We start from the raw sequence: 14,112 nt of genomic DNA on the forward strand, positions 1-14,112 counted from the left end.
AATTCTTGGGGCTAGGATGTTTTGGAGTAGTGTTCATTAAGTTTTAAATTGTGTTTGTAATATGTTGTGCATAGAAACTTGTATTCCGTATAGTCATTGTAGTACTAGCTTTAGTGTATTGCAATGAGTAGAAGTGTAGAATCTCGAGATCATGAGATTTATAGTAAAGAGTTGTTCGAGGAAAAACAAGGCTTTAAGTGTGGGTGGTGATGTTGGGTATATTTATGTATCCAGTTTCACTATTCTAGAGTTTTTAGCCATGTAGTGAGGATGATTCATGTGCTATATGGGTTGATAATGAGATAAATGTGTATAAAAGTATTAACTAATGTGCTTATGATGTTAAGAGAGTTTCAAACAAGTTTGTACCTAAAACATTCAGTAAGAGTTCAACCCGGAAAACTAGTGTTACTTAACCCGGAAAACTAGTGTTACTTGCTTGAGCTAGGTGCTTGTCTAGTTATTCCGGTGGATTCTATTGCATTTAAAGTATTCCAAATGGTTTTTATTTATTATTATATGTGAAACAAATTTTTGGTAATTCTCAAGGGTCAATTAGATCAAGCCAAGGGTCAAAACACTGAATTAAAGATCAAAGTGAAATTAGCCTATGCTTAGCTCGTGTTTCTAGTTCGTCTTGCTGGATGTTGTGTTGTTTTGAGATTTAAATTGTTGTGTTTAATATTATAGTATTATTTTTAATGGATTATTATGATATTTAAAGGATATACAAGCTTAAAATCAAATGGTAACAACTCAAAAAGGCTCGGAATGGATCAACAAAGGCACAATATGCAGATTGACGAACTTTTGAACCCCTGGAATGTATTGGGTGCGTGTAGATTGTATGAGTGTCCAATCGATGATTTTGAAATACCAATGGATTCAGTAAAGACCATAATAGTAAATAATAGATGTGTGGTGGTCGTAAAGGTGATTAGCCCGCGATGCAGGCTCATTTCGGTGCTCCTATACCTTAGAAAAATTCTGAACAACAAATTCAAGAGAGAGCGTGTGATTAGCGTGTGCAACATGCTCTATTCATATGGAATAGAGGGTGCGATGCATGCTCCACTCCACACCTGGACCTTTCAATCTAATTTGACTCCTACACAGACTTGGCTTACCCTTATGCTATATACACATGTTATATCACATTTTTACATATCTTTTGACATATTTTGGAGATCAAGGGACCACTACAACTTCATTATTAGGTTTTGATTAATTTTATTTAGTTCATACATGTTTTTAGTCATTAATTACAACCTTTTGATTAAGATTATGACTGTACGTGGCTAAATGCCCTCTTTTCGGGATTGAAGCCAAGAACATGATTATTATTGCTATGGATTAAGTTTGTTTGCTTTGCTTATCAATATTGGTTGTTTTTTTATTATTATTATAACTATTTTAATGATATGCGACCCTTAGAATACATCCATTGTCAACCTTGTGAACTCGGGAGAGGGAATAGAGGGATAGAACATGGGAATGAGCAGAGTATGGTTCTTGATTCATTATAAAATAAGAAACTTGAATTAGCATCTAGGACAGGGATGTAATTAGATGCCTTACTTGATTCATATGTAAGATGATATTTGTTAAGAGCTTAAGTGAACTATTACATCCCCACTCAACAATGTAGTTGTAAGGTTCAACTTAGGTAAAATATTAGAGGTTGGGAAACCATAATCGTACAATTAACCCTATGAATTAACAACCATAATAAGTAAGTTAATGAATGAAATCCAATAGCATAATATGATTGTTCAGAGTTCTTCAACCCTGGGTTTTCTCCTACTGGTTGTCTTAAGACCTTTATTTTCCACATTGTTTAGTTTTAAATAACAATTTTCAAACACTTTATTTGGTTACTCTTGCATTATAAATATAAATTGTGAACTAAAATCAAATCTGCCAAATCTAGTCTCTGTTGGTTCAATAACTTGACTTTCCTGAAGGCCATTGTATTACTTGGTAGACCATGTACACTTGCATGTGTGCTTGGGAGATGTCACTAGGCTACCGGAGTTGCACCTGCGGTATACACCTGTGCCCTGTGTTAGGACCACAGGTACTACCTGCGCCCTATGTCAGACCATAGGTACAGAGAGTAGTTGTCCACCGAATCGGTTTTCTCCTATTTAATTCAGACTTTAGTTTTAAGATTCCCTCTTGTACTATAAATACCTTTTATTTACTTTTTAGTCAATGTTATGTACTTTGGATATTCAAAAACATATTTTGATTTCAAGATCCGTCTTTGATGTTGTGTTTTTTTTGTATTACCTTTGGTCCATTAATTCAGTTATGGTTGTGTCATAACCTGAGGATACTCTCAAGTCGCGAAAACGGTGCTTACACTCATAAGTTACCAAAATCTAACCTATGAATTGGTACTTGTTGTGAGCACTAAATAAAATATTAATACATCATATGAACGGAAGATAAACTTTTAAGATACTGAAAATCGTGTTAATAGCATGTCTGAAATATCAGATATAATACTAAAGACTAAATTATCTATTTGAAGAAACTGATAATATAGAAAAGACTAACTTACTATCTAACTGATTGTCTAAAAGCCTCTAAACATCATGAGTCAATAGATAGATAACCAACTGACTGAATATAAGGAAATACCAAAATAAGGAAATACTAAAATAACTAGGATAGATAAATCATGTCCTCAATGAATGAGGACTCACCATTGCTACTGCTGAGTAACACCGAGTTATCTAAAAACTATCGGGAAACTAAGCATTCGAACCTATGTTATAAGATAACATAGCGCAGAGAAAAATATGTGGTCAGTACTTTGAATGTACTAGTACAAGAGATGAGGACTGGATGAAATACATAAGATGACTGAGCGTGAATGCATGAACATGTAATATCAGTGAATGCAAGACCAAGCATAAACATGATACTGTAGTAATCCTTAAGATGTATGGATGAAATATGTATAACTGAATAACAAACAATCTTCATGCTTGGTTAAGCAAACCTCAGCTGAGATACACTAAGATACTAACTGAAATTGTGGGAGGTATTATGAAACTAGCATGTCCCAATTGAGCTAATTGAGGTCCAACCTGTAACCCCAGTTAGAAGGGTGTCAGTACTGTTCCACGGGTACTAACTCTGGTTTTATGGATCCACTAAACTAGTATTCTGAAGGACTAAAGAGTCACCCTCTACTGGCAGGTGCTCTTATGAGATATACGTCAACCCTAAACTGGCAAGTAGATATCTAAAAATTGTATTGGCTACGTAGTTCTATAACTTAGGGATTTCTACTAAGGGTCACACCCTCACTGGAAGGTGATTCCCCACCCCTGGGTTCGCTCGGTGTTAAATCCTACTCCCAATTGAACTGACACTGGTACTGAACTAAACTAAACTCAACTAAACTTAACAACTGACATTCCTCATCATGATCACAACAACTGAATAAATAGTAGTATTCATGGTTCAACTAAAATCGTTACTTGAAAGATCTAAAATGTAAGTAAGCACATAAGTATCGGGTTTTCATAACCCGCCAGCACCGAATAGTCATAAAACACCATATTAAAGTTTAAAATCGTAGTAGGGAGTCATGGTTCAAAAAACCAAAACATATTTCACCAATTAAGTGAGAAGCATGAACTTGAGCATAGGGATGTCTTACAATGTGAGAAAACAACATAACTTCATGGCTAAATTAACAATTCAATATTATGAAATAAAATTCAATTGAATACAACATAGGAAACCAAAACTTGAAATATGAGATAACCTGACTTTCCATGGAATCAAACTCGGACATGAGTTGAGTCAAACTAAAAAGAAAGAACATGAATTTAAACTCATCCTAAACATATGCATCTTCATAATAAAGAAAAACTCATATATTTAACTAAATAAAGGTTGTTTTGGCTCCATGAGTTAAAGGGACCTATGGAAAAACACCCCACATAACTTAATAACTGAATTCTTGAAGATTTCTTGAATTGGAATCTTAAACTCTTGATTCTTAGGAAAAAATCTTAATTTTGTTCTTTGAAAAGAGGAGGGTATATTGGGAGAAATTTAGAGTAAAAGGGGAAAATAATGCCCTTTTAGTAGTCCCAAATCGTGTTAAGGATGAATTAGGTTGAGGTAAATGAATCAAATGCCCCTTATTTTAATGACCAAGGAGCTCGACGGAATAGCACTGGCAAGCCACAAGCTTCAATCCAACGGAGCAAGCCCTGTGCAGCGACACCTAGTCTGACAGATCAAGCCCCACATCAACGGCCTATTGCAATGGGTCTTCATTTTTGTTTTGAAAACACACCCCTACGCCCATATGAAAATGCCTAAACTCCCCCGAGACATACCTTTAACAACTTTGGACATGAATCAATTCAAAAATCAACATCTCAAGGTCAGTAAGTCACAAATAAAATCATCGAAGTTTTAGGAGTCTTGAAATATCACAACTCGAGACTACCCCTAGTCATAACACGGTGCCTAGAACCATAAGTTACCCCAAGCTAACCCATGAACTGGCATACTATTGAAAAACTGATATAATATGTTAGACAAAACTTTATTTGCTGAACGAAAGAATACTCAAGAAAAGTTTGAACAAAGTTAATGCTGAAACAGTTTACATCATGATAACATTGAATAAAGAAACTCAAATTACATGACTGACTCTGACTGACATCTATGAAGCCTCTACTATACTGACTATAGATATCTGGGATATGCTTCCAATTACCACTAATCTATACATATGGAAAATAAAAAATATAGTACATGATCTACAACTTTCTAGAGTTCTTGAAATACATGAACTTATCACTTGCTGGCTAAAAGATGCAAACTATCTGACTCTGGTATAAGAGCTACATATGGTACATACATAAAGAAGGATGAAGCTACAAACACATATATATAGTTAGTACGTTAGAATGTACTGAGTATATAATGACATACACTAAATCATGGAAATATTTCAAACATACTGTAAAACTGAGGATACAAGTTATTTATAGAAATATACATTTGAAATATGACTATACGTGAAAACTATAAATCAAGTTATTTATAAATCATAAGCTGAAAACAATTCTTTAAGCTAGGAGGCGGTAGAAACATAAATACTAAAAGCCATTCTTTTGTGGGGCGAAATATGTTGTAGAAGATGTACAGTTGTACTAAGGATGACGTATGAATACAGGATTTGAAATTCTATGGTGTGAACTGACTTAACTCATAGATTGAATATATAACTATGTTGAGCCAAAATGAATAAACTACAAAAACAACATAACATGTATTAAGTGGATCTGATTAACGGAATGACTAATGTCTGTGTGACCGAACAACTAAAATCTAAGAAAAGGGATAACTAACATTGGTATGTTAAGTAGCGGATATATGAATACTGATCATGTAAAATTAAACTGTATTTAGTCTGATTAACTGTACTAAAACTATAGGGTACTGCGCATATGAGATAAGGACTAACTAAACAACATAAGATAACTGAGCAGGAATGCATGAAACTATAATATCTGAGAATGCAAGACTAAGAGTTTATCTATTATGTCACTGAGACAATCTATAATATGAAAGAGTAAAATCTATATAACTGACTAAATGAAAGTCTGTACACTTAGTCAAGCAAACTTGAACTGAAAATACACTGAATACTATACCGAGATGTGGGAGTTATCATGTAACTGACATAAACTATGTAAGTTATCATAGAGTCCAACATATGACCCATATTGAGGAGGGTTGTTTAATACTTACCATTGAAATACAACCTGAACTGTAGTGATCACCAAACTAATGTCCCAAAGGACCAGGGAATCAACCCTGAATTGATGGGTGACCCTTGAGAGCAGGAAGTCAAGCCTAAACTGACCGGTGATCCCTTATATGCTACGCTAGCTACGTAGTTCCAGAACACAGGGACTGCTACTAATGACTCTACCTTACTGACAGGGAAGCCGCCATCCTTGTATTTGCTTAGTGCTAAATCCTACTCCATACTAAAAGAAACTAAATACTAACTGGTGCATGCACTGATGACTGATAACTGATAACTAATAAGTTTAGCTTATGGTATTCTTAAAATAACAGTGCATAAAGATTCTAAGGTAATTATAAATATATAAATGGATAATGCTCAATAGGATCATGGCATTCTGATTAGGATATTAAAAATTATGGTCTGATTCAATCAATAATTGAAAATAGAAATCATGTAAAAAGACATAGGTATCGGGTGTTCGTAAACCAGCAGCACTGAATCATTATTAAACATGATATTTAAACTCAAACTATAGTATTGAATCATGGTTCAACTCAAGGCATAGGTATTTCATCAAACATGGGGAAAACATGAATTTAAAAAATGACAATGTTGCTAAACATCATAAGTTTAGGATCTATCATGGAATTTACTTGAATAAAGAATAGGAAACTTAAATTCATGCATGAGGAATTCAAAATCTTGCATGGGATTATACTTGGGCTGAATTGAATTAAAACCACCATGAAAACATGAAATTCAATCTTTCTTGAACATAAGAAAATCAAAATAATAGAAAATTCACTCTTTAATTGAAAGAAAAAGGTTTTTGGGCTCCATTGGTGAAAGGGAATCATGAATGAATACTCCACATACCTTAAGCTTTTAACATGAGAGAAAAACACAATTCTTGATGCATTCTTGAAGATACTTGAACTTGGGAAACTTGGATTCTTGATTTCGTAGGTCTAAAGGAATTGTATTCTTGTTCTTGGAGGAAGGTAATGATTTAATTGAGAGGAAAATTGGAGAAGAAGGGCAAAATTATGCCCTAACTAATAAGATTAGGATCAAATAGGTCTTTTTGGGTTGTAATGCAAGCTAAGGGACGGATAGGAACTATTTTAGACAAGAATAGTGACTATCTTCCTAAGAGCTTTGATGCCTAAGTTATGTTATGGGCGAAGGGGTTAAGGGGGGGACAGACCCAATTGCCCCTAAATTATTTAAATTAAAAAAATTGTATGCAACTACGTCACCGTGATGGGATCTTATCGAGGTAGCTTACTGGTTCTGGCAAAAATGATCTTAACTTTCCGCTCGGGTACCAGATTTAGGAAAAATTGGTATCTTTGGAAGCTAATTCAACTATCTATAATTTGGTGGGTCTTTATCAGAACAATTCAATTTATTTTAAAAAGCTATGCATGTTCAAAGTTGACCCTTAAAGAATTAAATACCAAATTTTGGCTGAATCAAAGGTTCTTAGCTCAACATTGTTCTAAGTGATTCCTATGAACATTTTTCACCTCATAAAAAATTTACACTCTAGGATAAAGATCATGACACATGTATTCAATTATATATCAATAACTGGACACAACACCTTCATCATAATGTGTTCAATATGCGATCGGGTCTAATACCGCATCGAAGGCCTATCATGGTGACCCACTAGTTTCATGACCCAAACATTCCCCAAACCATGTCCGAAAAATCCGAAACACCTCTGAGACACACTTCTTACATCCCTTAACATTAATTAACTCAAAAACTAACATCTTAGGGTCGGAAAGACAAAAATGAAAATCCTTGAAGTTTAGAGGTCTTGAAAATAGATAAATCACCAACACTTAGTAAAAATTTCAAGCCTTGAGCCTATTAAACATGCACCTAAGAGCTGAATCGAGCTATGATTAGTATAGGGTATTATAATATCTCGCCCTTGGGAACATTTTTCCTCGAATGAGATTCATTAGACTGAGAGTACTGTACTAAGATAACTGAGATCATATACTAAACATGAATGACTTGGAACATGAGTGCATAACTAATCCTGAGCATGATACATGAACTGAACTAATTTCGTGAATACATGTAATGATATGAGAATGGTTATAAGGCTAAGATAGAAATAATAGAGTCAACTTATGAGTAACTATTACCTCAGGGTAGATCTAGTTTAGTGAAGAAAACTTGAGAGGTTTTGGACATGAAATCTTTGGGTATTATCCCTTGGCGTCATTGTCCCCCAAATGATACTGACTTGGGCTAAAATACTAAGGAAAGACTGAGATGATGCACGGGATACTTATGAACTGAGTCATAACTGAATATCTAGAATCTAAAACAGATGCATGATGCATGAACTGAGCTGAATTCGTAATTTTCATAGATCTGAATATTTTACCTCATCAAATAGCCATATTTATGAAACTCTTGATAGTAAGGCTAGATTGAAAAATAAAAAATCATAGGAACTTGTCTATCTGACTGCAAACTAAATTTCTAGTTATACAAACTGAATTATACTGAAATCTTACTCAACTAGAGTATATCTTCAACACTCTTTCTAAGAAGTTTTAATAATATTAGGGATCAAAGGATCTTGGGTATGATTCGAGTAGGATATCTAAGTAAGGAATCTTAAGTGGCTATCACTCTATAAGAACATAGGCCTATAAAACATAATCTAGGATAGAATCACTAGGCCTTAGTCAATGCAACTGCTAACTTTAAAGCTTAGCCACACTTCTCAAGCACTCCCTCTCTTATTATTTTCCTCTCAAATACTAGACTCGTTGGATTCCACTAATAATTCTTACATGGGCATTGATAACTCCATTACTTAAGCCTAAACTAAACTAAATTTTATCAGCATGATCAAGCCTAACTCAAAATCACAAGGTACGACAAATCACATCATAACACTAGTCTGAACCATGAATTCAATACCCCATGGATTTTCACAACTTTCATCTCATGAATAATTCTTAGTGCCACTTCAATAACTATATTCAACCTCTTACTAGGAATTCACTAACATGCATGCATTTATCCACTTATACACCATCATGACATTCAAGCCTATCTTCATAGCCACAAATGAACTTCTAAACAAATGCCCATAAAAGCATGAATTCATTAAAGAAATCAAAATTGAGGACACAGCTGATATAATCTGAATTTCACTAGTCATTAAGAATGCACAGTGAGTTATGGGAATTTAGCATACTGTAAAGCATGAGTACATGAGTCATGAGCAGCATGACCTGAGTTTGGGGTTCATAAATTCCATAGAATATGATTCGTACTGCTGAGTGAATCAGAACTCCTCATACTAGGAACTGGGAGCATATATGATTCTCTGTTATGTTCATGAACATGAACTATGATCATAGGGCTGACATGTAATGCATACGTAGATATTATGAAGGCTAAAGTACAACACTTTGCACTGAGATGAGAATGGGCCGGGAATCTTCCTCCTAAACTATTATTCTATAATGTACTGGTGTCACTACTAGAATTTGAATACCTGACTTGGTTCCTTGTCGTATCATCTCCCCCTTAGCTTTAAGCCATCACTCTAAGTCTATGGACCCCTTTAATAAACTCTAAACTGGACTACAATCACTTTACTCTAGAGTCCGAGATATAACAATACACATAAATAATATACTCAACCTAAAATACTACACTTGAAAGTGTAAAACCTATTGCTAGTACTTCCTTCATATCCTACTAATATCGTATCTCTAAACTTATATGATTCCCTAAACCATGAGAATTACTATTACACCAACATACCCAATATCAATAACATATAATTTTGAATTAACCAACTTAAATTCTTGCATACACTATTTCAAGCCTACTAATTTACCCTTTATACCACAAGCTCTATGAATGCATAATCTGCTAAATCGAAATAAACACTATCTCGCTTTACTACTGCTAAACTTCTAGGTCCATGCTTCGAACTCTAGGTCATATGCTATCATGGGATTCTGATAAGTGATCTGATAACGTATCTGACTTTCGCTCAATGAAAAATTTTCATGAACTTGATTGAAATCTTCCATACTTTGGAACTTAAAAGAACTGATGGGATATTTTTAAGCTTGCGTACAATCCCATAGCTGTCTGTGGGGACTTTCTGAGAAAGCTCTATTCGTAAGGATTTGAGCTTGAATATTTGTGTTTCCTTAAGAATAAGGTAGAGTTGGTATAAATAGATTAATTTAAGAGTATTCATAAGTTCCTGATGGAACATCTCTATTGAATGGTCTGAGACATGAAAGAAGGGAAACATTTCCTAAATACCCTGTAGCCTCTCTAAGAAAAGTACAGACATCTATGTATCATTTTGCAAGACTCTATTAGAAACTTAAATTACATGACTAACTCTGAGTGACATCTATGAAGCCTCTACTGTACTGATAATAGATAGTTGGTACATACCTCCAACTACCACTAATCAATACCTATGGAAAATAAAAAATATAGTGTATGATCTAAAACTGTGTAGAGTTATCGAAGTGGGAGAACTTATAACCTGCTGGCTGAAAGTTGCAAACTGTCTGACCCTGGTGTAAGAGCTACATATGGTACCTTTTTTATGAAGGATGTAGCCATAAATTCATATATATGGTCAGTGTGTTGGAATGTAATGATTAAATAGAGACATCCACTAAATCATGAAAATATTTCAAATATGCTGTAAAACTGAGGATACAAGTTATTTGTTGAAATATACATTTGAAACATGACTATATGAGAAAAATGTAAATCATAAAGAATTTATAAATCATGAGGTAAAAAATTTTTTGTAAGCTAGGAGTTAATACAAACATAAATATTGTAAGCCATTCTCTTACTGGGATGAATATGCTATAAAAGTTGTACTGATTATCACATATGAATACTGGGTCTGAAACTATGTGGTAGGAACTGACTTAACTAATGGATCTGAATATACAAATATACTCAGCCTGAATGAATAAACTTATAAAACCAACATAACATGTATTAAGTAGATCTGATCAACTGAATGACTAATGTCTGTGTGATCGAACAACTAAAATCTAAGAAAAGAGATAACTAACATCAGTATGTTGAGTAGCAAATATATGAATACTGATTATCCAAAACTGAACTGTACTTAGTCAGATTAACTAGACTGAAACTGTGGGTTACTAGGTATATGAGATAAGTACTAAGTGAACAACATGAGATAAATAAGCATGAATGTATGAAAACTGTAATATCTGAGAATGCAAGACTAAGTGTATCTCTGTTATGTCACTAATACAATCTATAATCTGAAACACTAAAATATGTATAATTGAATATCTAAAAGTTGTACACTTAGTCAAGAAAATACTGAACTAAAAATACACTAAATATTGTACTGAAACTATAGGAGCAATCATATAACCGCCATAAACTATGTGACCTATCCTGGAGTCCACTATCTGACCCATATTATGGGGTGTTATTATATCTTTGCCATCAAAATAGAACTTGAACTGTAGTGTTCACTAAACTGATGTCTCGAAGGACCAGAAAGTCAAGACTAAATTGATGGGTGACCCTTGAAAGGAGGAAGTCAATCCTAAACAGACTGGTGACCCCTCATATCCTACGCTGACTACATAGTTCTGGAACACAGGGAATGATACTAATGACTCTACCTAACTGACAAGGAAGCTGCCATCCCTATATTTGCTCGGTGCTAAGTTCTATTCCCAACTCAAACACACTAAAATACTAACTGGTGCATGCACTGATAACTTATAACTGATAAGCTTAGGTCATGATACTCTTAAAATAACAATGCATACGGATTCTAAGGTAATTATAAACATATAAACTTATAATGCTAAACATAATCAAGGTGTTCTAAGTATGATATTAAAAATCATGGTCTGACTGACTCATTACTTGAAAATAGAAATCATGTAAAACCACATAGGTATCGGGTGTTCATAACCCACAAGCACTGACTGATTATTAAAACATGACATTTAAATAGAAAACAGTAGTATTGAATCATGGTTCAACTCAAGACATGGGTATTTCATCAAACATGGGGAAAACATGAATTTAAAACATAGGAATATTTCTAAAAATAATGAGTTTAGGATCTATCATGGAATTCACATGAATAAAGCATGGGAAACTTAAATTCATAGCATGACGAATTCAAAATCTTGCATGGGATCATACATCCGATGAATTGAATTAAAATCACCATGAAAACATGAAATTCAATATTTCTTGAATATATAAAATATATTAATGATAGAAAATTCACTCTTTAATTGTAATAAAAGTGTTTTTGGACTCCATGGGTGAAAAAAGACCCATGAATGAATACTCCACATACCGTAATCTTTTAACTTGAGAGGAAAACACACTTCTTGATGTTTTCTTAAATGTTCTTGAACTTGGGAATCTTGTATTCTTGATTTCTTGGGGATAAAGGAAATGAATTCTTGTTCTTGGGGGAAGGGAATGATTTTCTTGAGAGGAAAATTGGAGAAGAAGGAAAAAATTATGCCCTAACTAATGCTCAAGTCGTGTTATGGATGAATGAGTTGAGGGGGGAAAAGATCCAATTGACCCTCAATTATTTTAATAAAAAAACTAGATGCAACTATGTCACCGCGACACAGTCTTATCGCGGTAGCTTACTGGTTCTGACAAAAATGATCAAAACTTTTTAGTTGGGTTTCGTATTTAGGAAAAATTAGTATCTTAGGAAATATAATTCAATTATATACAATTTGTGGGTCTTGAGGTGAAATATTCCAAATATTAAAAAGGTTATACACGTTCAAAGTTGACCCTTGAAGAATTGAATACCAAAATTTGGTCAAAGCAAAGGCTCTTAGCTCAACTTTGTTCTAAGTGATTCCTATGAACATTTTTTACCTCATAATCACTTCACACACTAGGATATTGATCATGACATATGTACTCAATTATAAATCAAGAACTGGAAACAACACCTTCACCGTGATGCAGTCAGTATGCGATCGGGACTAATGTCATGTCACGGGTCTATCACGATGATCCACTGGTTCCATGAGCCAAACATGCCCCAAGCGTTGTTTGAAAAATCCAAAACTCCTCCTACACAAAATCTTACACCCCTGAACATTAATTAACTCAAAAACTAATGTCTTAAGGTCTGGAAGACCAAAATGAAAATCATCGAAGTTTATAGGTCCTGAAAATGGCTAAGTCCCCAACACTTAGTGAAAATTTCAAGACTTAAGCCTCTTAAGCATGCAACTAAGAGCTAAATCGAGCTAATATTAGTATGGGGTATTGCATGAAAATGACTAATTCCTCAATACTTAGTGAAAATTTCAAATCTTGGACCCCTTCTTATGCATGCAAGTACAACTAAACTGAGCTTAGGATCTTACGGGGTATTACAGGTCATGGGTTCTTACACTTCTTCTTATTATGAATTCATCTATACTTTTAGCTATGAATGTTATTGATTTATTCATAATCATAAGAAACTAAAACTCACAGCTAGGGTTGTGGAATCCCTGGTGGATTAACGAAGCAGGGGAAGTAAGATTATTGATATAAACTAATACCCATGGCATGCACTGATTTATCTTTATTATAATAGATTTCTTAATAAAGGTAAGGGTATGTAAGGCGACATCTTACGACTCAAAAAGTAATGAGTGAAATCCATCTACTCGTCCAAAAATCTATTGAAGGTACATAACTTATCATTTCTGCATGAAAGGTATTGGGTTGGTTCAATAATGCACGATAAGCCTGCTGAATTAAGAATCCAGTGGGAACGCAATCCAAGTGTTCACCTACAGTGATTAAAACCAATGTCAATACAGTTACTTGCTAGAATTTTCTACATCAAAACCCCCATTTAGTTTTCTTGTATTGCCTGTTGACTACAATTGCGGAGATTTGTAAACCACATGTTCCCTTGGGATTCTCCCCCAACCTCTATTGGGTTACTATCTCCCCCAACCTCTATTGGGTTACTATACTTTGACAGTGGCCATATTATCATCTACTAGGAGGTGTTGTTTTGACGTCAATCAAAATTTTTGCCCCATTTTTGGGGAACATGGTGTTGAGTTGTGATCAAAAGTTAGTGTAGTTTTTGGGTTTTTCCTTTTGATCTTATTATTAGTTAGGTATACAGGGGTGTATGCCTAGAATATGGATTAGAGGCAATCCTTTACTCCTTGTGAATTTGTAACACCCCGAATCTGGTACTCAAAATGCTACACGGTGCTCATGACCTCGAAGGACCACAA

This window comes from Capsicum annuum, chromosome 8 (genome assembly GCF_002878395.1).
Source record: "Capsicum annuum cultivar UCD-10X-F1 chromosome 8, UCD10Xv1.1, whole genome shotgun sequence".
Classification (NCBI taxonomy): domain Eukaryota; kingdom Viridiplantae; phylum Streptophyta; class Magnoliopsida; order Solanales; family Solanaceae; genus Capsicum; species Capsicum annuum.